The sequence below is a fragment of the Bidens hawaiensis genome, unplaced genomic scaffold (assembly GCF_021521415.1).
Source record: "Bidens hawaiensis isolate Kalapana, Puna unplaced genomic scaffold, B.hawaiensis_p1.1 tig00020892_1, whole genome shotgun sequence".
In the NCBI taxonomy this organism is placed as follows: domain Eukaryota; kingdom Viridiplantae; phylum Streptophyta; class Magnoliopsida; order Asterales; family Asteraceae; genus Bidens; species Bidens hawaiensis.
This window is the reverse complement of record NW_027493217.1, coordinates 217,618-242,060: the sequence shown is the minus strand read 5'-3', so window position 1 is coordinate 242,060 and position 24,443 is coordinate 217,618.

The following is a 24,443-nucleotide window of genomic DNA, read 5'->3' as shown; positions in this document are numbered from 1 at the left end:
GCCTTAAGGATGTTTAGCCCATCATCAGCAGCAGCAGCCTCATTCACCTTCTCCACCACTGGATGCGGGAAGGCAGCGTACTGGTTCACAGCTTGGTCATAAGCAGCTTCAGTATTAACATTGAATAAAGGGAAGTTGGAGGGCGGAAAGCCTCTCTCAGCAAACCCTAGACCAAGCAGGAAGCCAGTCTTCTCCCCATCCTCATGAGAAGCGTTGAGGGCTGCGCTCATCGCATCGTCATAAGAGGTCTCTGAAAGGACCCGACGCGCAACCTACAAAAGAATACAAGTTAGAACATTTTCTAATTACGAGCGGAAAGCGTAAAGAAAAAGATAAAGATACCTGAGGCAACGCTTCTCGAAGCAGCCATTGGAGGGTAGCTTGACTTTCTTTGTAAGCACGTTCGGCTCCGTTTTTATCAAGGTTGGCAAGTTGAACTTCCTTGGCGGCAGCCTCTTCGACGCTTTTGAGTTTCCTTTCAGTGCGGTCAAGCACCCCCCTCTGGTCAAGGATCTCCTGCAGCTTCTTGGCATCTTCCATTGCCAAGGCGTCATGAGCATGCTGAAGAGCCTTTAATTTGCATTTAAGCTGCTCATTCTCTTCGCGAAGCGGCTCAGCAACAGCTTCAGCCTTGGCAGCCCTCTCAGTTGAGTTTCGCGCAGCCTCCTTAGCCAGCCGAAGCTGTTCATTCACAGCTTGGGCAGCCTTGGAGCGGGCCTCGAGTCGCGCCTGGACTTCAACCTCGAGGGCCTTGAATGCCTTCTCCTTCTCGGCTGCGGCAGCGGCCAACTGCCGGTTCTCCTCCCGAAGAGCCCGCGCTTCAGATATATCTTTGGCGCGAGCTGCTTTTAACTTGTCGTTTTCACGACAAAGCAGCTCGACGCGGGGCTGCGTTCGGGCCTGGAGAACCCGAAGCTCATTGGTTAGCCTACCCTCTTGGTAGCTAGCCATGGCTTCCCCCAACGCACCATGAGGAGCAGCGTGGCGAGCCCAGTCCACGCACTCCACAGGGGTGCGAAGGGTTGTTCCTCGGCGTATGTTCCATCTTGGAACATACACTTCATTGGAATCCGACACTGCAAAAGAAACAAAGGCAGTTAGGAAAAGATGATAAAAATATATAAGGGAAAAAGAACCCTACGTACCTGTAGGGTCAATAACAGGCCGATAGCCGCCAAACCCATCACCTGAACCTAAAGGAAATCCATCCAACAGGTCAGGCAGACGGGAAGGTGGCATAGATCGGCGGGAAGCCTGGCGCATACCTGATGGTCCGGCCGTCGGTGGCGGTGGCGCAGGTATAGTGGCAGCCGCTGTGGTTGCCATGTTTGGCGCCACCTTCTCAGCAACAGTAACCGCCGGCTCCGTGAAAGATGCTGTAAAAATTGCACTCACGGCCGGCGGAGACACCTTCTCAGCGGGAACAGCCTCAGGAAGGCTGGAACCAGCGGAAGCAGGCGTAGACGCCTGGGTCGACGCCTCGGGAAGGCTGACCGAGCCTACCGTCATTGGCGGGGGAATACTTGCTCCAACTCCACCCTGGAATGCGTCAACATCCACACCTGCACAAGCAAAAGTGTTAGAAAAATTTATTTGAAACAACAAATCTAGACAAGAATTATGGGGGTACTCACGGGGTTTCTTGAGCTTGAACGCACGGACGAGCGGGGGCGAACCCGATGGAGTCGGCCTCTTGACACCGGTAACCGTCGTCGTCGCTGCCTCCCCGGAGGTAACACCTGCAGCCTCCGGAGCGGTGGTCTCCTCACCACCGGGCTTCCCCGCCACCTCTGCATTATCTGACTCCGAGTCAGATAGGATTACCGGGTCGGCCGTAGAGGCCACCTTCTCCTTGCCCTTCCCGACGGCAGCCTTTTTCTTCCGCACCAGTAGAGGACCTTCTGCGGATTCCTCAGAAGAAGAAATGTCATGAACTCCAGCAGCAGGCACAGCATTGAGAGGTTCAGGGTAGAAGATAGGCTTACCTGGCCGTCGGTGGCTCAGGATCTCTTGGCCTGGCGGGTAAACCTCCACGAACCGACCCGCGGTCTGCTCTAAGATGGGCAACTCGTTCTCGTCCAGAGCACGAGTACCCATCCGCGCGGGACCATCTTCCTCCCGCGGGTTCAGGAGCGACTGAAGATCGTTCCCCTCTGAAATCAACAAGAAAGTTAGTAAAAATCGAAGTCAGCAAAATGAAACAAGACGTACCATAAGGGACAGAGTTCGAACCATATTCAAGGACGATCGGAACCTTATCCGCATTCGCCGCCTTCCACACCCGGCTCATCCCCAACATCACCATCGCCGACTCCGGAAAACGGAAAACCGGGGACTGGACCCGGGAAATCTTCGAGAACCATTCCGCCTCCTCGTAGTTGAGGGCGGGAAGGTTCGGAAGCGCCTGGCCATTCTTGAACTTCATGGCGATGGGGATGGCGCGAGCGGATATGAAGAAGAACTCTCTTCTCCATGAGCGAAGACTCCGCTCGGTGGTACAGATCTTTAAACCCTTGATACGGGTTGTAAGAGTGTACCACCCTTGGATGCACCTCCATGTATAGAAGGTCATCAGGCGATCAACGAGGGGCTCAAGGCCCAGTATCCGGCACACCCACTCAAAGTGCCGGACCTTGGCAATGGCCATGGGGTGCACCTCTGTCAGGTGCACACCGTGCCTCTCTAGGACACGGTACACAAACTTTGTCAACGGAAACCTAAGGTTCCCGTAGACAAAGAATGCAGCATAAACCCCGATCTTGCCACTAGGGGCATCGTACACAGTATGGTGGGGTTCAGGAAACTCAGGCTCGAGAGACTCGAGCATGAACTTCCTGATGATATACTGGTACAGATCGACGGGAAGAGAGCACTGGCATTCGCCAGCAGTCTTCTGGTCATCAGCATCATGAGAAGACATGGTGGAAGAAAGACGAAAAGAGATTTCAGGGTAAAGCTTTACTGAACAGAAAAATTCGCCGGAAATTACTTGAAAAGAAGAGATGAAAGTGGAAAGTGTGAATTGCAAATAACCCTCTCCCCCTTTATATAGTAATCGCAATTAATGCGGTGAATTTAATGCGGAGGAGAGAGAAATCAAATGTGCAATGAAACTATGACACGTGGCAAAAAGCAAGCTGGCAACAGCTGTTGAAAGGACGTGTGCCAGTAAATTCGCGGCCACGCGCCCGAAAAATCGCTCCCACGCGCCTGAAAAAGCGACTGGAATGACCATGTTCTGTCACGTCACCATAACTTCCTGCACGTCCTGACACAGTCAGAAGAAACCGTCGCACGACGTTTCAAAGGTTTGGACTTATCTTTTCACCAACCTTTCGAATTTCAAAATTCAAAATTTAAAAAGAAGCGGGAAAATACCCCCTTACCTTGGCGAACAAGTAACCATAAGACGGATGCGGGTACAGTGTTAAGGCAAAACCCTTCACATACCTAGCACCCGCAGGGAATTGAAGCCAAGAAAACCTTGGCAAACAAGTAACCATAAGACGGATGCGGGTACAGTGTAAAGGCAAAACCCTTCACATACCTAGCACCCGCAGGGAATTGAAGCCAAGAAAACCTTGGCGAACAAGTAACCATAAGACGGATGCGGGTACAGTGTTAAGGCAAAACCCTTCACATACCTAGCACCCGCAGGGAATTGAAGCCAAGAAAACCTTGGCAAACAAGTAACCATAAGACGGATGCGGGTACAGTGTAAAGGCAAAACCCTTCACATACCTAGCACCCGCAGGGAATTGAAGCCAAGAAAACCTTGGCGAACAAGTAACCATAAGACGGATACGGGTACAGTGTTAAGGCAAAACCCTTCACATACCTAGCACCCGCAGAGAATTGAAGCCAAGTACCTCGGCAACCAAGTAACTATAAGACAGGTGCGGGTACAGTGTAAAGGCAAAACCCTTCACATACCTAGCACCCGCAGGGAATTGACGCCAGGAATACCTTGAGAGTAAAGTAACCGTAAGACGAGCGCAGGTACAGTGTTAAGGCAAAACCCTTCACATACCTAGCGCTCCGCTGGGAATTGAAACCAAGAAGGATCTTCTGGGCAATGCTTGCGGAAACGGAAATAGCATCCCCGCATAGCGGGAACATCGAGAACTACGTTGTTTGAAGCTCCAGGATGGAATTGGTGGTCTTAACATAATTGATCACTATGTTCAAAACTACCAAAACCTCATGGAAAATACATACAACTGGGACTCAATGCTCCTGACTTGCGAGGAGGTTACAGACCTACCCGCATCATACCCAAAGACCAAGCAGGAAACTCGGGCATTTCTGCAAGTGACAAGGACTTCCGCGGAAAGAATCCCCATGGAAAACCTTACAAAACCCTTTTCAAAACCCTTTGCTCAAGTCCAAAAGTTCACCTCACTTCATTAAACACTCATGAGAAGAACATTGGACTGGGGGGACTTGAAGAGGTAGGTCCCAGCAGAGCCCAGTTGGACCCGCAAGACTCACCTTAAACAGGGACGTCTGCTCAGAGACCAACTGGATCCGCAGGACCAACCATGCTCAGAGACGTGACGTCCTTACGCGCAGTACGCAAGCTGGTCCCGCAGGAAATGCCTCCCAATGGTGAAGGACTCCGCCTGTCCCCGCAGCCTCGGATACAAGCCATTAGGGAAGGCCACCCGCGCAGCATGGCTACACGCACAAGGCACTTAGCTCTCAATCGTTCAGTGTCACCTGAAGGAATGAGCCAAGCCGGGAGCAATCCCGCACAGAGGCGGGAGGGGGAATACTCCCGCCCAAATAAGCCAGTCCGTATACTGAAGGATCTTTTACTGTACCTGACGAGGTATGGGCAAAAGATCTGATCAGAGATGCGACAGCTCACTGACAGCAGCATGGCAGACAGCACGCCACAGCACTGTGACCAATAGCCGCCGCCTACCCACCAACTCCTGCCATACCACGTGCCTAGCCTGTAGTTGGCAGAAGAGGAAGAGTGCACGACACGCCTGCTCTGTGTCAGCCGCTACCTATCCACCACTCACAGGCAGGGCACGTGCATAGGTTACAGTTGGTAGCGTGTTGGGCCGGCTAAACCCCTTGGAAACCTACCTTCGGCTATAAATACCACAAATGGTATGACCATCTCGTCTTATCATATCTTACTACATTATCATATTATACCTGATATCTGCTCTAGCAATCTCTTAATATACTTTTATATTTAAAGAGCAATCTAGTCTGATTCTCACGCCGGAGGGTGGTCACAAGGAGGAACCCCCCCCTTCTCAGTGACGAGCTCACGGTGTCTGTTTTGCAGGTTATCAGAAGAACCATCTTCCAAGGGTCTAACCCCTCGTGGGAAACATCTCTCCAACCCCCAGGTTACCAGTAACCTGCTCGGGGTTCGGTTAGTGTTTCTTCAGTTATGCTTTTATTTCACCGTTCAAAAATAAAAAAGTTATATTTCTTATTTGAAATTTTATTCATGTTTGTCCTGTTTATTTACAAATACAATTATAAATTTTCAACACGTTTACACCTATAAAACTTTTACTTTGCTACTCCAAATAATTGAGGGTGATTCCAATAGTAGTAAATCCTTCTTGAATCAATTTCTAGCCTAAGACATTAAGAACCTAGTTTTAACCATCACTCATATGATCAGAAGATCAAATGATATACAGTGAAATTAATCAAAGTTCACGTATCTTAGCATTGAAATTATTCAAAATTCTAATACCGTTTAGTATTGAACTATTGGAATAGTCTATTCAACTTGGTGCAACAGTGAAGTTAATCAAGTACTGGAAACCTATCTATTACGAGTTGGAGTAATTATATCGAATTATTGATTATGTGTATTTAAATAGTAAATCAAACAACGATTAAGCCTTTGTAACGCATGTTTATGAAATGAACATTGTAAAAACAACCTCCAAGTAACAATCAAACATGAGTAATTTGTTTGTGATAAGCTAAAACTAAATAAATAAATAAGTAAGGAAAAAAGTCTTCTAATAAAAATAATGATCCGAAGAGAAAAGAATTAGAGCGATATAGTTATGTACTTAAAAATATAAAAAGTATACAATGAAGGAGATTTAAACTACGGATGAATAAATGGTATTAGGTATCGGAGTCGAATCAGTATCTGTACCAAAACGAGTATTGCATTACCGGCGCCGATACCAAGCTTTTCGATTTCAATCTAGGTTTGTCCGATTTTGCTTCTGCTGCAAACAATATGTAGGGTCTTGTTTTGTATATTAGTCTTTTGTATTTTTTTTATTCTATTAACGATGTATCAAGTTAGCTTGTCGGTTTATTTATTTTATGTTTGGACCTGAAGCCATGGCAATTAATAATATATGTGAGGATGACATTGCCTCACCTATAAAAGGTGAAGCATGCACATGCCAAACCAACCTTTTGCAAAAACTTAATCTTATCCTCTCACCAACTCTCTCCCTACTCCCTCTTCATTTCCATTTCAGGTAATAAACTAAACTATACAAGAGCCGAGATCTCGGTTCCCTACTAATGATTTCCGCTAGCTAGTAGTGAGATGATCCAAGAACTTTATTGTTTGATCCGTTATTAGGACATACAATTGGAATTAGAACTTTCGGCTCTAGTAGTTGTAGTTCTTGGGTCACAACCTTGGATTTTGATCTTGTTTGTGTGTTTAAGAATTGTGTGCAAGTGTTAAAGTGGGTCTTTGGGTTCACTTGTTGTTGTAGTTGTGTTTACAAGTTTAAAATAAGGATGTTGAAGTGTTACAAAGATATTCGGGTTTGAAAAAGGGTGTTCTTTTGCTCTTGAATGTGTTTGGATTCAAGAAGATTGTTTGGTTAAGCTTTAAAGTTTGTGTTTTAAGATCAACAAAGTGTTAATCGTGTTCTACATGAGTAGATTAATTGAGTTTCTATAAATGGCAAAAAGTGTACTTGTCTGAAAATCCGTGCATAAAGTGAAAATTGTACTTTCTGGACATTCCAATCGAATCTAGTTACAAGCCATTCGAATCGATTTTACAAACCAATCGAATCGAATCTACAAACCAATCGATTCGAGTTTGGAAACCAGTTGAATCGTAATCCAAAGCCAATCGAATCCAATTTCTATTTGATTCCATGCATTTTTCAATTCGCTTCAATTTAAATTTCTATTCGACTCGATTCAAATTCTATTCAATATGTTTACCATTGGATTCGATTCTTTTTAAATTCGATTCAATATAAGACAGACTCGATCTGCTTATACTTAAGCCTCTGGACAGAAACTGTTTCATTCCTAACTTGTTTAAGAAGATGTCAAACGATCCTGAGATGTTGAAGAGCTACATGATATTGGAGAATGAAGCTGGAACCACCATAAAACCTCGAAAGTTGATGTCTTTTGTGTAACATCCTAAAATTTATAATGTGGAATAAAGAAAGTTATGTTAGTAATTTCTCGTTTTTAATTATTAATATCGAGTAGGAGCGGGTCATGGACTTGGATTAATTGAGATAGGATAAATGAGAATGGGATTTCAGGGATATAAATACCCCCAAAATCCCAAAATATCTCATTTCTCACCAAACTCCACACACACTCCACACACTCCACAAAACACACACATTCTAACCGATCAAGATTCGAAGCCGAAACCCGAGATTTTGTTGATAGATCTGAGTTGGTAAGGTAAGAACAATCCAACAAAGCTATTATTACTGTAAATGGTTAGGATTGGATGGGTTAACCGGACCCGAAACCCAAACTGCCCAAATCGGACCCCTAAAACGTCGATTTTAGGCCGATTTGATGGTTGGGATTTGTAGGCGCCGATCATACGATTCCGTGGGTACCAAAATCGAGTTATTTGGCTAAGAAACGAAGGAGTTATGGGCAAACAGATCTGCAGCGCGATAACTTCGCCTGCAAGATTAAGTTCGCCTGATGAACTTCGCCTTCAAGCGTAACTTCGCCTTCAAGCGTAACTTCGCCTAAGGATAACTTCGCCTGAAGCCAAGTTCGCCTAAGGATAACTTCGCCTGAAGCCAAGTTCGCCTAAGGATAACTTCGCCTGAAGCCAAGTTCGCCTAAGGTTTAACTTCGCCTGAAGCCAAGTTCGCCTAAGGATAACTTCGCCTGAAGCCAAGTTCGCCTAAGGATAACTTCGCCTGAAGCCAAGTTCGCCCGAGGTTTAACTTCGCCTGAAGCCAAGTTCGCCCGAGGTTTAACTTCGCCTGAAGTGAAGTTCGTTTAGAAAATAAATTAAAAACGTAATGGAAAATGTGTTAAGGCAGTTATCGAAAATAAAATTTTTCCAAGCTGACCTGGCAGCTTAACCCCAGCCAGGGGCTCTGCCCCTTGGACCCCGCTAGGGGCTGCCGCCCCTAGAACCCCGCTGCCAGGGGCGCTGCCCCCGGACCCCCGTTCGTTGTGGGTCATATATAGATAGAAATACAAAACGAGAAGTAGTAGTTAATTGATATGTGTAAATATTATACAGTTAGCCGAGCCCAGTTAAAGAAAGGAATTACGATCAACGGCAAGCGTAACAGGATCCAGGTGAGTTTCTAGCCCCATTCCTTGTTATGTTTTCGGGGCTGTGTGCATACTTGATGTGTTGTTAATACATTTATCCTAAGTGATAAGTGTATGCCATATGTGATATATGTGATATGTATGAATGATTGCTTGATGGTACGTGAACGATCTTCGGATATTGCACGTACTGTCAGGTTGTAACGTTATAAATATGGTAAGTATGATATGTATGAATGATTGCTTGATGGTACGTGAACGATCTCCGGATATTGCACGTACTGTCAGGTTGTAACGTTATAAATATGGTAAGTATGATATGTATGAATGATTGCTTGATGGTACGTGAACGATCTTCGGATATTGCACGTACTGTCAGGTTGTAACGTTATAAATATGGCAAGTATGATATGTATGTTTATGTGTATGAACGTAATAAAGTTAATAAAAGAAGGAAATGACGGTTGTATGGTTACGAAAAGGGTACCGAGCCCTAATAATACTCGAGGTATGATGTATGGTTGTATGGTAACGAAGAGGGAATCGAACCCTACTAATATTCGAAAACAAGGGACCAGACCCTAATAATATCTGTGATGTTAGGGACCAGACCCTAATAATATCTGTGATGTTAGGGACCAGACCCTAATAATATCTGTGATGTTAGGGACCAGACCCTCATAATATCTGTGATGTTAGGGACCAGACCCTTATAATATCTGTGATGTTAGGGACCAGACCCTTATAATATCTGTGAGGTTATAGGGCGAAAGGCTCTTTAAAACGTATGATTATGAATGTAAAGAAAGTATGTAAGTAAGAAAGAAAGTATGTAAGTAAGAATGAAGGCATGAGTACTTATGTGTGTATGAAAGAAAGTTATGAGGTTAAGTACGTATGTATGTAATAAGGTATTGTATGGTATTGTATGATTAACTAGAACTCACTCAGCGTAGCTGACTTTTAGTATGCACGCAGGTGAGTAGGTTGAGACAGCTGGCTTGAGTGGAGGACACATGGCAGAAGACCTAAGCCTGGCATCTGAAGATCTGATATGTTTTATAAGTTATGTTTTGATTTTGAAAGACAAGAGGAATGTTTTAAGACATGATTATGAATTGATATGTAATGTTTTATGAAAGTTTTATATTCCGCGTAAAGTTTTAATTAACTCTGATATTTAGAACTGTGTTTATGAGTAAATCCAACACGAAAGTAGGGTTACCGGTGACGGGGCCTTACATTTTGATAGCAACTTTGATGATTTCAAATAGAGGTTCAAGAATTATATTAGAATGACTGATATTACTCTCCTTCGATCCATTGAACAAGGACCTCATAAGCTTGTGACCTTAACCCATGATGGACTTGTTGATACTCCTGTTGAAGCTTATGGGGAGGAGGACAAACTGATTCAAGAGGATCAAAAGGCTTATGGAATCCTTAGTGTTCTTTTTGTCAGATGATATTGCCCAAACTCTGAGAGAAGAAACATTTGTCAAAGGACTTTGAGACTCTCTAGTTGAGACATTTGAAGAAAACTTAGAAATGAGAAATAGCGGAAAGGAGTTGTTGATGGGAGAATTCAACATGTTTAACCATGTTCAAGGGGATCTGTTGGAAATCTCATCGGGAGATTTGAGAAGTTAATCACCAAAATGAGAAATGCTGGAATTAACAATGATCCATATGAGATTAATTACAAACTGCTAAATTCACCGCCCTACACTTGGCATAGTAGTGTCATTACCATCAAGAGAACTACAAATATGCAAGTTTTCTCTTTTTAAGACTTGATCTCTACTATCAAGTCATTTAAGATGGATGACAGGCTCAGACTGAACAACCATGTGAGCTCTCTGAATCAAGCCGGAATTGCTACGGGTTCAAACATTGTTTATGCCTTTCTCAGTCAATCTCACCCAACAGTTCACTCAGTTGATGGTGTAAAGTTGTATAATGCTCAATCCACCAGCTACAAAGCCCTCAAAACATCCTCCTCAGCAAGTCAGCCTTCACCAACAAGCTCCAGTCCATTCCAAAATTTTGTTGACAAAGTCGTTGAGTAAGCCCTCAAGGCACATAGCATAAGCAAACCAGCATGCCTACTAGTTCAAGTCAGCCCGCTGATATTGATGATTCTCACATTGCTCACTTTCACGCCTTTACGCCAAGTCATGAACAGTTGTTACAAGGAAACCTGCTACCTCCATCATTTCAACAAGGAGATATACCTGACATCAATAAAAAGGATCTTGAGAAGATGAACATCAGATATCATATGGCATGGCAGTTCATAGAGAAACCAACTTCATGAAGAAATATGGGAGAAACAGCTTCAAGGACTCCAGCAGCAAGAGCATTGGGTTTGACCGGTATCAGCTTCGTTGCTACAACTGCAATGAAACTAGACACTTTGTTTCAGAATGTACCAACCCAACAAAGCCAGCAAATGACATCAAGATCATGGATGTTACTGAAAATGAGAGTGGAAAGACAAATGACAAGAGGCCAATGGGTCAGATTTTGGGTCAAAGGATTCCACAGATTGGTCAAGGAAATGCAACCAAATGGAACTCAAGCTCAAACTCCAAGGCCCTCCTCACTCAAACTGCTAGATCAATTGAAGCAGACTGGGAAGATGATCAATTCACTAAGCTGGTGAACCCGTTAAACATAGCTGAAATGGCGTTCATTAATGAAATCATGGTTGCATCAAGCTCTGCACCGGAGGAAACCCTCTGAAATTCCCAAAGTACACAAAAATCTTTGCTCTCAATCTTTTATAAATAAATTACAATTCTATAGAGCATTGTAAGTCCCGAGAGCGGATCTTTCAATATGATATCAACAAACCTAACGTTATTGCGTAATATAACGTAAGATGATTCAAAATAAACAAGTGTAATACGTAGAGAACACAAGATGATGCTTCAAAACACACGTTAGATTAACGTCGGGTGCTTAAGCTCTAGGTTACACAAATCACATGTTCACCACTATGATATGAACGGCCAACCCTTAAACCCTATACACGATATCTATATATAGGGGAAACCCACACCCTAGCCCAACATAAAGCCCAAAGCCCACCGAGATCGTAAAGAGATCTCGGTTTAATTACACACATCCAAACACGATTTATACTAACATAAAACTAAGTACAAACCAACCAAATGTAGACCCAACAATCTCCCCTTGGTTTGTAGCTTCATCCTTTAATCGTGTTCCAAGATATTCACATCCGCATCCTTCAATCCACCAGCCCAAAATCCCATTCTGATAATTGATGCCCCCATCCTTGTATATTCTTTGACAGCAGCTTTAAAAATGGGTTCAGTAACAATCTGGAAATTACTGAGCGTCTTGATATCTCTCTCACTTAGCTTCAGCAAGTCTTTTGGATCAATAAACCGATACTGCCCCTTTCGTAGACGTATAACAACGGTAGCAGTTTCACTGTCATACGCCTAGAATTGCATATCGTCAAGAGAACCATCAGGAATAGCACTCGGCACAGGAATGTGAGTTGCCTTATTTGTTGCAGGCCACATAACGTTCACCATTATTTTTCCTGTCCGTGGATCTTGAACTCCTTTAGCCTTCTTCAAAAACGACTTAGTGGTAGTCATATTTGGAAATCCCAGATCAACTTGCCTTTTCAAAAATTTTCCAGAAATCAGTAGCCTTCTTGTCATGACTCGGATTGTGAAACGGAGCGTTGATGAGGTCACTAAGATATACTTTTTTCCAGGATCCATAATCCTTCATTTTCCTATAGTACTCGGTAGTCCCGGACCTCCGTTTCACCCACCACATATTCTTATCAGTATCAAATCCCTATGACATAACCCCAGAACGATCACCATATTTATCTGAAAAACCCTTCTTGAAAGTAATAATAAACTTATCTGGATGATCGGAAGACTAAACATTCTGATTTGAGTTCTTCATAACAAGAATCTTCTTTTGAAGTCGATCAGATTGTTCAGCAGATTTAGATGGGATTGAGAGATATTGCTCCAGTGACTCAGATGCGTCAGCATGTGCAGAAGTATGTGCACTGGAGCTTCCGCTTTGATCAGTGGTGGTTGATTTCACAATAGGGTCTTCACTGATTTTGAATTCGTCCCCAAATTTCTGAATGAGTTTCTGTTGAAGGTCTAAGTACATAGCAGTCAAGCCACCCATGTTGGACTGAGGCTCTTTAATCTTTGAATCTTTGTTAGATTTGCCAGGTTTGAGTTCTTGAATACACACATCCTTTACAACCGAATATTGTTCGAGTTCAAAGACTCGATATTGTAAAGCCTGCACGTCCATAGGAGCATCTTCAAGTACAACCCCATTTCCTTTATTCTACATAAAAGTATCTTGCATGGCAAGAATCTGAGCAATCTTCTCTGAAGCACTAGAACTTGACTGACCAGTCGGGTTTGATGATCCTGATGGCTCGTCAAAGACAAGAATATCAGCTTCAAAATTAAATTCCTGGGAGATATCATCAAAAATATTTTCCTGAGATTGACGCTCAGTTGCGGATGGACTTGTATCAACGTGAGTCTCGGTAGTGTCCAACTCACGTTCTTGTTGGCTTGATGTTGTTGTAGTTGTGGTTTCAGTAATCAGAACGCCTGGTCTTGGATCTTTCTTTCTCCTTTTACATGGAATAAGATCAGCGTCTAATTCTTCTGCAGTATCTTCATCTTGAGTTTCAGCAGCTGCTTGAGTAGGCTTCAAGGCAGTTGACTGAAATAATTCCTTGAATTTCTCAAACTCCTTTTGTTGCTCAGCAGAAGGAGCAGTTTCTGTTTCATGGTGTTCCATCTCATCATCATCTGAAATGACCTAAAACGTAGCAGTATGCCCCTGAACCGGAGTCACATGCTCCTCAACAACCTGAGCACTGACAGACACAGTCTCAGTTTCAGCAAACTTGCCAAACTTAAATAACTCGTGAAGGCCTTGATAAACGACCTTTGACCCCTTCCTGGACTGCTTCATCAATCCAAAGGAGTTGGGTCCCATTGACTTCATATCCAGCATCTCCACAGACTTAACAAGATCAGTGTAGTGTGAATCGAATATCATCTATAGAAACCGATGATACATAAGGAACATCTCCTTCATCTTTCCCTTTAAATTTCTCATCATCTCATCGAACACGGATTTGGAATAGTTGTAGTTCTAATCCATGATCAGAGCAACTACCGCCGATATCTGAATGTGGCTAATATCATCAGATCCTCCTTTACGCCCCGACACGCAAGTAAAGAACGTGTGTATCAAAACCTCCAATAAGGATGAAAGAGCTTCTTGATAGTAGGAGGATAAGATCCCTCGTAACCCATCCTGACTAGACCCTCTGTAACAACATCAGTCGGATATTTCATTGGATAGTCAGCTTGATCTCCAAATAAAACAACCTCGCGTATAATGGCCTCATAAACGACGAACGGCTTCTTTTGAACTTTAGAATCGATAGTAACAGCTCCACCTATTCCTCGTTGGTTGATAGAAGCATTATTACAGAACTCCGTGATCATCTTCTTGCATATGACAGGAGTTTCTCGTAAAGCGTGAGAAATCCTGCAAGTATTGAGACCGTCGATCATGGCCTTAAACTCCTTATGTGTCAAAGGTGGATCAAACAAATATCCAGCTATGTTATGAGTATCAACGAACTTCAGTGGTGCTTGATCATCCATTACTGCAACAAACGAGGTAAGTTAGCAATCACTTATTTAACTTAGTCAACAAACATAAGTTTTAAAGACATATATTTAATTTTCAAGACATCAAGGACCAGTTATGGAAGAAACAGATTATACAGACCATAAATCAAAAATAATAAAGATTTTATAATAGATTTCGGTCCAGATAGGTGTTCTCTTTCCACACAGATGGATTTCGGTCTACAGATTGTGTATTCGGTCAACGTAAGGGTTTTCTGTCCAATCCCACCGAGAACTAGTGTGTTCTCGGTCAACTAAAAGAGATCTGGGTCAACAAAGTCAACCGAGAACTCTTGGTTTGACCAAGAGTTTTCGGTCAAACTAATCTGGAAAGAAAACCCCTTGATTTCTGTCTCGTAGTTCGTGTCATCTTCTCCAGAAACCGATATCTCCATAGACAAGAAACCTGCAATTACTCTTAAAGTCCCAACAATGGCATCAACCCAATCAAATGTCCAACATAATACGGATTCATTATTTGAATATTCAAACAAAAACCCATCTAGTATCGAAATCACATCTCAATTAAACTCTTGAGAACCAAACGATTCATTCATTGCGATCGTTACATGTTGTTGAACAAAGAACTCTAAGACAAAATCATATTCGATTAGATTAGCAAGGGGGTTAGAGTTTTCAGCCAAGGATAATTGAGAGAAGATATTTTGAGAATAATATCAATAATGAAGAGTTAAAAGGGGTTTTATATCACAAAGCAATCTGGGCCGAGAACCCAGATAAACCCAAATCAAACAGACGAGCCCAAACCAGAATGTTAGCCCAAAACAAAGTTATCATACAAACTATAGACAGTCTCAAGGCCCAACATGTTTTAACCAAAATCAAAAATAGCCCTTTTATAACACTTGTTTCGAGGAGAGTAATTTCGAGGTGAAAATACAATCAAATAAAATAAAATAAAATAGCTAAAGTAAAATAAATAAATAAATAAAAACAAAAGGAAACACAGTTTAAGAACATAACATGAAACAATTGTCTTCTAGTAATTTAGCAAATTTGGGATCAAATTTCAGTTTTTGATCAAAATGTCGCTTTATGAAAAGATCCGAACATGGAATCTTATTGATTAAGGTGCTTTCACAAAGATTCATGTTCAGCGTTATTATAACATAAAGAGACAGGTGATAGAAGGTATAACAAACTTAGCATGATTTTCATTGCGTCAGTGATATGGATTCGGTGCAATTAGGCATAAATCTCAGATGGACATCACTTATGGACCTGTGATGCCTCCTATCTCTTCTCAAAGTGTATTTGGTTTTCCCCAAATCACCCTAATTTGACTCCAACCCCCTAGTGCTTGATCAAAAATTTTATAGAAAGCAAGAAAACTTTTAAGCTTTAAGGTTGAACGTTGGACTTAAATGCATTTCATTCAGAGTGTTTAGGACTTATTTGAATGCCCCACCCTTGTAGTTCTAGTTTGACCATTTAAGCTCTTAAAAAACCAAAAATTTAACAACTCAATATCATATATATACTCAAAGTTTTTTTTAAATAAACAAAACAGCACAATATTTTTGGTGATCAAGACATTAACGGGCTCGTGTATGACTGGGTAATTACTTTTCTGCCTATCATTAAGAGAGATGTATATGGAGACATGCACATTTCTTCAAAATGACTCTCCACAGTGAGTTTAGCAGATTTAATTTATATCACTTCATCATTTACACATCATGGAAAGCTACCATAAAATCAATGATTGTTCTAGAGCCTTTTAAGCTTAATAACTTCACCCGTTAGGCACACAGAAACAATTTATCTATCATTTTCCAAAGGTTGGATCAATTTTCATTTGAAAATATTTTGAAGCTTCAAGAAGCTTTTAACTGAATAATCATATCACTTCCCAGAGAGTTACAGAAGACATATTTTTAAAACTCAGTCACCCCATTCACTGTTAGTTTTCAGGTGAATGGCTATCCCATATGTCGACAAATGGTAACAGGACCAAACACATATAAGAATACATGTCCCTCCAACTTAGAATATCCAACATAATTTTAAGTGAAAGAATTTAAAAACAAAACTGCATCATTATCACCCCGGATGCTTTCAGTCTTTAGGTGAATGGCTATCCTGTGAGTCTACGAATAGATGACAGGACCAAACATATACAAGTATATGTCCTTCCAACTGGAGCAACCGAACGTTAGACTTAAATGCCTTTCATTCAAAGTGCTTAGGACTTATTTGAATGCCCACCCTTGTAATTCTAGTTCACTACGTGAATATTGGCTTTTGGCCACACACATGGTCTGGGCGGTTTGCCACACCTCGGTCTAAATGTGTGGCTAAAGGTCGCTTTCGTCACACATTTGTTATTCGTGTGACTAAAAACGCACATGTTAGAACTAAAAATACACATGTTAGAACCTTTAGCCACATATATTAGATTCGTGTGACAAAAAAACACACATGCTGGAACCTTTAGCCACTCTTATTTAATTTGTGTGACAAAAAACGCAACTGTTAGCCACATTTTCACAAAAAAATGTGATATTTATTAGCCACGCTTAATAAGCTGTGGCCAAATATTATCTATGTTTACAGTAATTTGTTAATGCTGTGGCTAAAGCTAATATATATGGTCACACTTTAATTGTTTCATATGTGGCTAAAAATTAATAAATACGGTCACACTTAAAGGTTTATGTGACCATATAACATTGTTTGTTAGCCACTTATAATATTTAATGTGTGGCTAAAAGCTAATAGTGACAGCAAAACAACAAATGTAACTATTATTAGTTAATGTCCACACTTTATGCTTCATGTGGCCATCATCTTCACCTCCTCCCAATTACAAACCTAATTCATAAACATCAATTGAAGCTCAATACTCTTCTTCATCACTTTGCTTCTTTCTCCAAACTTCTTCAACCATCATGCGATCAAATCTAACGGGGGTTTTAAACATGATTAATTAGAACCCCAGAGATGTGATAAACATGTTAGGGTTTGAGTTTTGTTGAGAACAGTTGGCTGACAGATTCGTTCTCGTTTATTGATTGGTCTGTAACTCGATGTTAAACAATTATTATTGATCAATTCTTGATTTTCGGATATAGTATTCTGAGTCTAGTTTCTAGAAAGGTAAATTTTGTAATTTTTGGATGAGTGTTGAATATCATTTATGATTTTACAAAAACATATATCAAAGCTGATACGGGGAGTTATATTCTGGTCCATTTTTCGGACACCATAACTCCCTAATGACAAACCCAAACGGGTTGATTCCACTTCTGGAACTTAGTATTATGAGTTTTAAAGATAACCCAATTGGTCTTACACAATTTGGTTTAATGAGTTGATAGAACCATTAAATTAGTTTTTGTTGCGCAATTTGCTGAACTGTTACTACCTATCTGTAATGGTTGAATTATTTTGAGTTTTCTATGCTTGAGAAAAATATAATAAAAATTGTTTGAGAAACCGGATTCATATGTCATACTATGGTAAATTTGTAGAATTTTTCCTTAATCTTTTCTTTGTGAATAAAATCAGTTTGTACATGCCAGAATCTGTCTCGTGAACTGAATGATCATAAGTTAAGTTGTATGATGAATATTTGGTTGCTCTGCCATGATATGATGTGTGAATACATGTTAGGACTTTCGGTACTGCTATCATTACTTATTATCACCAACGATTCGTCGGGTCAAGTTTGTGTTTGTGTGTGAGTTCATACATGGGTCTTAGAGTCATGTGTTGTTGAACATACTCTCATAACTTAAAACACTTGTACTAGGTATTGGTTATGTAACCTGCTGAAACGGGCAAAAACAAGCTGAACTGCTGATTTTTTATTGCTGAATTGCTGCAAAACTGGTCAAAACGCGTTGAAACGATCTGTTAAGTGCTTAAACGAGCTGTTAAGTGCTGAAATTGACTGAAAAATCGCTGAAACGAGCTGCTTAACATGATGTTTGCTGTAAAAACGAGCTGTTACTTGCTGAAACGAACTGAAAACTTGCTGAAACGAGCTGTTTAACATGTTGTTTGCTGTTAAAATGAGCTGTTAAGTGCTGAAACGGACTGAAAAATAGCTAAAACAAGCTGTTAAGTGCTGAAACGAGCTGTTAAGTGCTGAAACGGACTGAAAAATCGCTGAAACGAGCTGTTTAACATGTTGTTTGCTGTTAAAAAGAGCTGTTAAGTGCTGAAACGAACTAAAATATCGCTGAAATGAGCTGTTTAGCATGTTGTTTGCTGTAAAAATGAGTTGTTAAGTGGTGAAACGAACTGGACTGTAACATGAACTTTAATGATAAAACTAAAACATTTCCTCCGTTGTCCTTGTTAAAAAAAAAGACCCAAAACCCGTTTTGACCCGTTCCGACCTTGACCCATTTTGACCCGGACCCGTTATGACCCGAACCTTTTGACCCTGACCCGTTCCGACCTGAACAATAACAACCTTTTTTAGTTGACCCGTTCCAACCCTGACACGTTTCGACCCTAACCCGTTCCGACCCATAACCCGTTTCGACCCAACCCAACCCGTTTTCCACCCCTATGTTTAATGTATATCGACGGGTTATGCGAGTTGTACCTCTTAAGACACAATTTAAAATTATATGCATAATGGGCCATTAGAGATTTCAAGGCCCAATATGGCCCATTAGGACATGTATGACTTGTTTTTATCTATTATGGTCTAATATGACTCCCTATAACACGATATAACCCTTAAATATCTAATGTTACATATCACATGCCATAATAGGCCATTAAGAGATTTCAAGCCCTAATATGGCCCATTAAAGCGACTATGACATGAAAAAGGCTATAATGGGCCACTAACACCATGGCCCAATAAGACCTGTTGATGAAAGTATCACATGTTATTGGCCATTAACATCTAACTATGACTAATGACATTCCTATACAACCTTCTTAGAGCAAGTATGATGTGATAAAGACTATACTGGGCCACAAACACCAGTTAAGGTCCAATAGGGCCCATTGATGAAAGTATGACATATTATTGGGTGTTAACCAAACTATGACTCACTAAACTCATATTCAACCCTTTTAGAGCAACTATGATATGATAGATACTAAAATGGGTCACTAACAACAATCAAGGCCCAAGACGGCCCATTAATGAAAAGTATGACGTGCTACTGGGCGTTAACACCAACTATGAGTCACTACAATCCTATACAACCTGTTAAATTAACTATGACATGATATAGATATATTGGGCCATTAACAACAATCAAGGCCCAATATGTTCCATTAACAAAAGTATAGCATGTTATAGGGCATTGACACATGACTATGGCTCACTACACTCATATACAACCTCCTTGTAGCGACTATGACATGATAGGTGATATAATGGGCCACTAATACCAATCAATGCCATTTGATGAGACCAACTATGACTCACTACACTCCTATACAACCTGTTAACGTATCTATGACATGATAGAGACTATATTGGCCATTAACAACAATCAAGGTCCAATAAGGCCCATTGATGAAAGTATGACATATTATTGGGCGTAACCAAACTATGACTCACTAAACTCATATTTAACCCTTTTAGAGCAACTATGATATGATAGAGACTACAATGGGTCACTAACAACAATCAAAGCCGAAGACGGCCCATTAATGCAAAGTATGACGGCCAACTATGACTTCAATCCAATCAAGTCTCTAAAATTTCAATCTAATCGAACTCAATTTCAATCGAATCGAGTCTCCAAATTTGATTCGATACAAATCAAACTCGATTTCATTCATTTTATACTCAATTCGAATGGTTTTAAATTCGATTCGATCTGTTTACACTTGAAATATTCTTTTACAACAATATCCAACTCGAATCTTTTAAAGCAAAACTCGATTCGATTCATTTATTCTTAACAGTTTTGAAAATAATTTCCAGCTTATTTTATTTTATTTTATTTATTATTTTTATTTCATTTATATTTTTTCTTCTATTTTTTCATGTTTGTATATATATCTTTATTCTTGTAACTCAATGATCAATCTTATAGTTTTGTTAGATAATGGCATTGCAGCAACACAACATGTACTGTCCTTTGGATATTCTGAAGACACAGGGTATTTAGTTCTATGATCAAGGGCTTCGGGAATGTCCAGTTATGCATGCTATCTCTACTAACTCATAGATACATACTTGTTGGATTGAGGAATTTTGGATGAAAGCTAAAATGGTGAAGAACGAGGATTTTATCACAACCGAGGTAGCCGTAAATAAGCTAACAATAACGAAGGATGTTGTTTGTCGAGCCCAATATATAAAGGATGCCTCACATCATTATTATGAGTGTATCCAGAAGAAGGCTTTTGAGGGTTATGTCAAGAACATTGGGTACGATGTAGTTTGGATTGTAGTTCATTGCTTATCTAAGCAAAAAGGAGGGTTCGATAAGCAGAAAACGGAATGGGCTGGGGTAATGTCATGCTTGACGAATAAGAAGGAATTTAAATTCCCCAGGTGATTCTTTAGGTGCATGCAATCTAATGTACTTTCAAAGAACACTTGGATAATGTATCCAAGGTTTGTGCAACTGACTCTGGATGACTTGATTCCAAAGGTTCCAAAACCATTCTACCTAGAGAAAGTTGATGATGAAGGAAATGTGATACCACCCACCAAGCCTCACCATGCCAAGATGGTGAAGCAAACTGTGTTCAAGGCTACGTTGGAGTCTGCTGGAAGAAGTGGGTACAAGTATCGAGGAGAAGAGCCTGGTACAAAGTTCGAATTATTAGCTGAGACCGAACCTAATAATGAGGAGACTTCGGAGGAAGAAGGTGATAGTGATAGTGGAGAGGATGGTGATGATGATGATGGTGGTAATGGTGATGATAATCATGATAGTGAAGCTACCGACAACGACACCGGAGTTGAGGGTGAACATCGAACCAAGAGGATGCATGACAAGAAAAGGAAGGTTCTAAGAAAGCCTTCTGCTGAAGGTTCTTTTACACAAGATGAGGACGAAGAAGAGGAACCCGAGCGGCCTCTGAAACATTTGAAGAAAGCAAAGTATTCAAAGAAGTCCGGGCCTTCAACTATGCCTACATCAATTAAGGTAATCTTTCCCTCTGCTTCCACTTTGACATAACCACCACCAAAGCTAACCCACACCAAGCCTCACCAACCACCCTATCCCGCACCATAGAAACCCTAAAAGGCAAACAGATTCATGTGCTAAGACTTAATACCAAAGGAAAAATCAAAACCAAATCCACCTCTAGGAGAATTCATGACTCACTGATGTGTGGGTAAAAGAATGTGTTTTAAGTGTGTAATTTCATGTATGTTAAATGTTTTTATATATCGAAGACGAGTACTTTGAGTGGTTTTATGTTTAAAGGTGATCGGAGCTTAAAGGAGCTCATTTGGAGCATTTATATTGGAGTGGAAATGAAAGTAATGATATATGATATGATAGAGAATTAAAATGCGAAGACGCAGCCGCAAACGGCGAGGAAAACGGAGTTGAAATGAAGATTTTATAAAGAAAAAGGTGTTTTAGTACTGTAGCCATCATAAGGCAAAGAAGCCATGACGTAAGCTATGGCCGGACTGTAGGCTACGGTGGCCAGGCCGTAGCTTACGGCCTGGTCTGACGGGAAATCCTTTTTTCTTGTTTTTCATCCATTTTAAAGACTGAAAACCTAAAAGTCGATTATTATTGATTCTCTATCACAAAGGAGCGATTATGGGGCTATCTTTCACCATCATAACATCTCCTAATCATCATAATCGTTCATAAAATCATCCTTCCACACCATAATCAAGAGATTCAAGATCAAGATGCAAGGCTAAAGATCTCATAACCATCTTTGGGCGTAGGTTTGAGTTGTACTTTGGATTTTTGGTATTTTACACCTTAACTTTGGATTTGGATATGGTTAATTATTCGGTTAGTTAAATCTTTATAATTTTTTGTGTGCTTAAATAGTTTTTACGTAATTTAATGCTTAATATTTTATTGGTTAATTTATTTGAGGTCATCGACAATTAGGATTGAGTGCTTATCTTCATTGACCCATTTATCATTAACCATATCATTGATTTCGTGCATCAAAAACCTAAAACTGGTAATCAATTAGATCATTATCAAGTTGTGCCAATCGTTTGGATTAAGTTTTGACATTTAGCATAGTCAAATATTTAGTCTTTTGGTTTACTTATCTAAACAAAGATATTTCAAAATAGGTTTCATTAATTGTCCAACATGCTTCAAAACCTAAAACCTGGAGATTGGTTATTTTCCCATTATTGTTTCACATATCACTTTAAAAACCACTTGACATCGTTTATCAACCCTAGTATAATTAATTAAAAGGCATTAAACATGACGAGCAATTTCCACTGATTCCCTATGGATTCGACACTTTACTTGCACTTGCAAGTAAAGGAAACTTTATAAGTATTTTTGATTGACCTTTCGGCATCGATCAAAATGGCGCTGTTTCCGGAAAATAAACGCGCAAAGTGCTAGTTTAGTTTAACTTTTAGTGGGTGTTTGGGATTTCTTATTTTACCCCCTTATCACTTATTTAAGGAATAAGTTATAAGTTATAAAGTTGTAACTTATACCTTATACACTCACATAACCTAACTTTCCCAAACACCTTATAACTTATAACCCATAAGTTATAAGCTATAAGGAGCTAAAATAAGGAATTCCAAACATCCCCAGAGTTTCTATTGTTGTGATTATTATTATTATTATTATTATTATTATTATTATTATTATTATTATTATTATTATTATTATTATTTCGTTGATTTTAAATGGGGTTTTAGTGTTTTGTGTGTGCTGGTGATATTACAAGTTTATGCAGACACGATATTCCAGCGAGAAAGAGCCGCTGCATTTTGATCCAGAGATTGAAAAAGCAGCAAAGAGAAACCGAGTAACTCAAAAGCCCAATTTGAACCGAAAACCAGAAGCCACAACTTCAATACCAAAAGCAGAAGACATGAGTAACCGAAATAATCAAGACCTGAATGACAACCAACCCGATAACCAAGAACAGCCATCGAACCAAGAACAACCAGTTCCACAAAACAACCCACCACCTAGCCGGAACCAGAATGTTAACCATAACAAAAATTAGGTAAACCGTGGAGGGGGTAACCGCAACCAGAGAAGAAAACTGAACTTTGATGATCACCGCTCTGTTAGAGCCGCTCCCGAATCGTCAAGGGCTAGAAGAGGGACCATGGTTTAATTGGGGTGACGTAAGGGTTGAAAATTGGAACATATGTAATGATGTGGATCTTGATTATGAAGATGAAGAAGAGTTTGAGGATGCTCATGTGGTTCAGTACCAATATCCATGAAATAACCAAGCATCTCAACAAAATCAACACCCACAGTATGATCAAATACCTCAACAAAACCACCCACGGTACAAATACCCCGAAAACCAGCAACAACAAGCACCGAGATACCAAGGAAACATGGTACTGCAAGCTCCTTACTTTGATTATGATGATGGGGTCCCGAGCTTTTTCAGTACGACAAAGCAGCTTGACCGGGGGTACCAATAATCCATGGGAAAGCCACAGAAGAACCTTATCTCCATTTGAGTGACTTTAATTCAATCTGTTCAACCATCTCCAATCATGGGTTCACTGCAGATGAAGTGAAGATGGTTGTGTTTTTGTTCAGTTTGAAGGATGCAACAAAACAGCGGTTTCTATCACTACCATCAGCCAGTATTTATGAGTGGCGTGATTTGGCACAACAGTTTTTGGACGAGTATTACAAACCACAGAGAACCACAGAAGATAGAAATGCCATTTGTTCCTTTTAAGCAGTATACGGGTGAGACCTTTTATGAGTCATTTCAGAGATTCAAATTATTACTAAGGACATTCCCTCATCATGGAATTGTCCTATGGAAGTTGATTAAGGCATTCCATGGCAGCCTATCTAATGTTGATGTTTGAGATCTCCAAGCTACTACTAATGTATTTTTTCTTAACAAATGATAAGAATGTGGATTGGCGACACTTGGAGAGACATGCAACGAATTCTAAGAGGCAGGCTCAGTCGAACATAATGGTGAAAAGGACAGTTGTGAAAGCGGTAGACAGTAAAGGTAGGGTGATCGAATAGAGAGATTGGATAGGAAGATGGACATGTTATTAGTTGC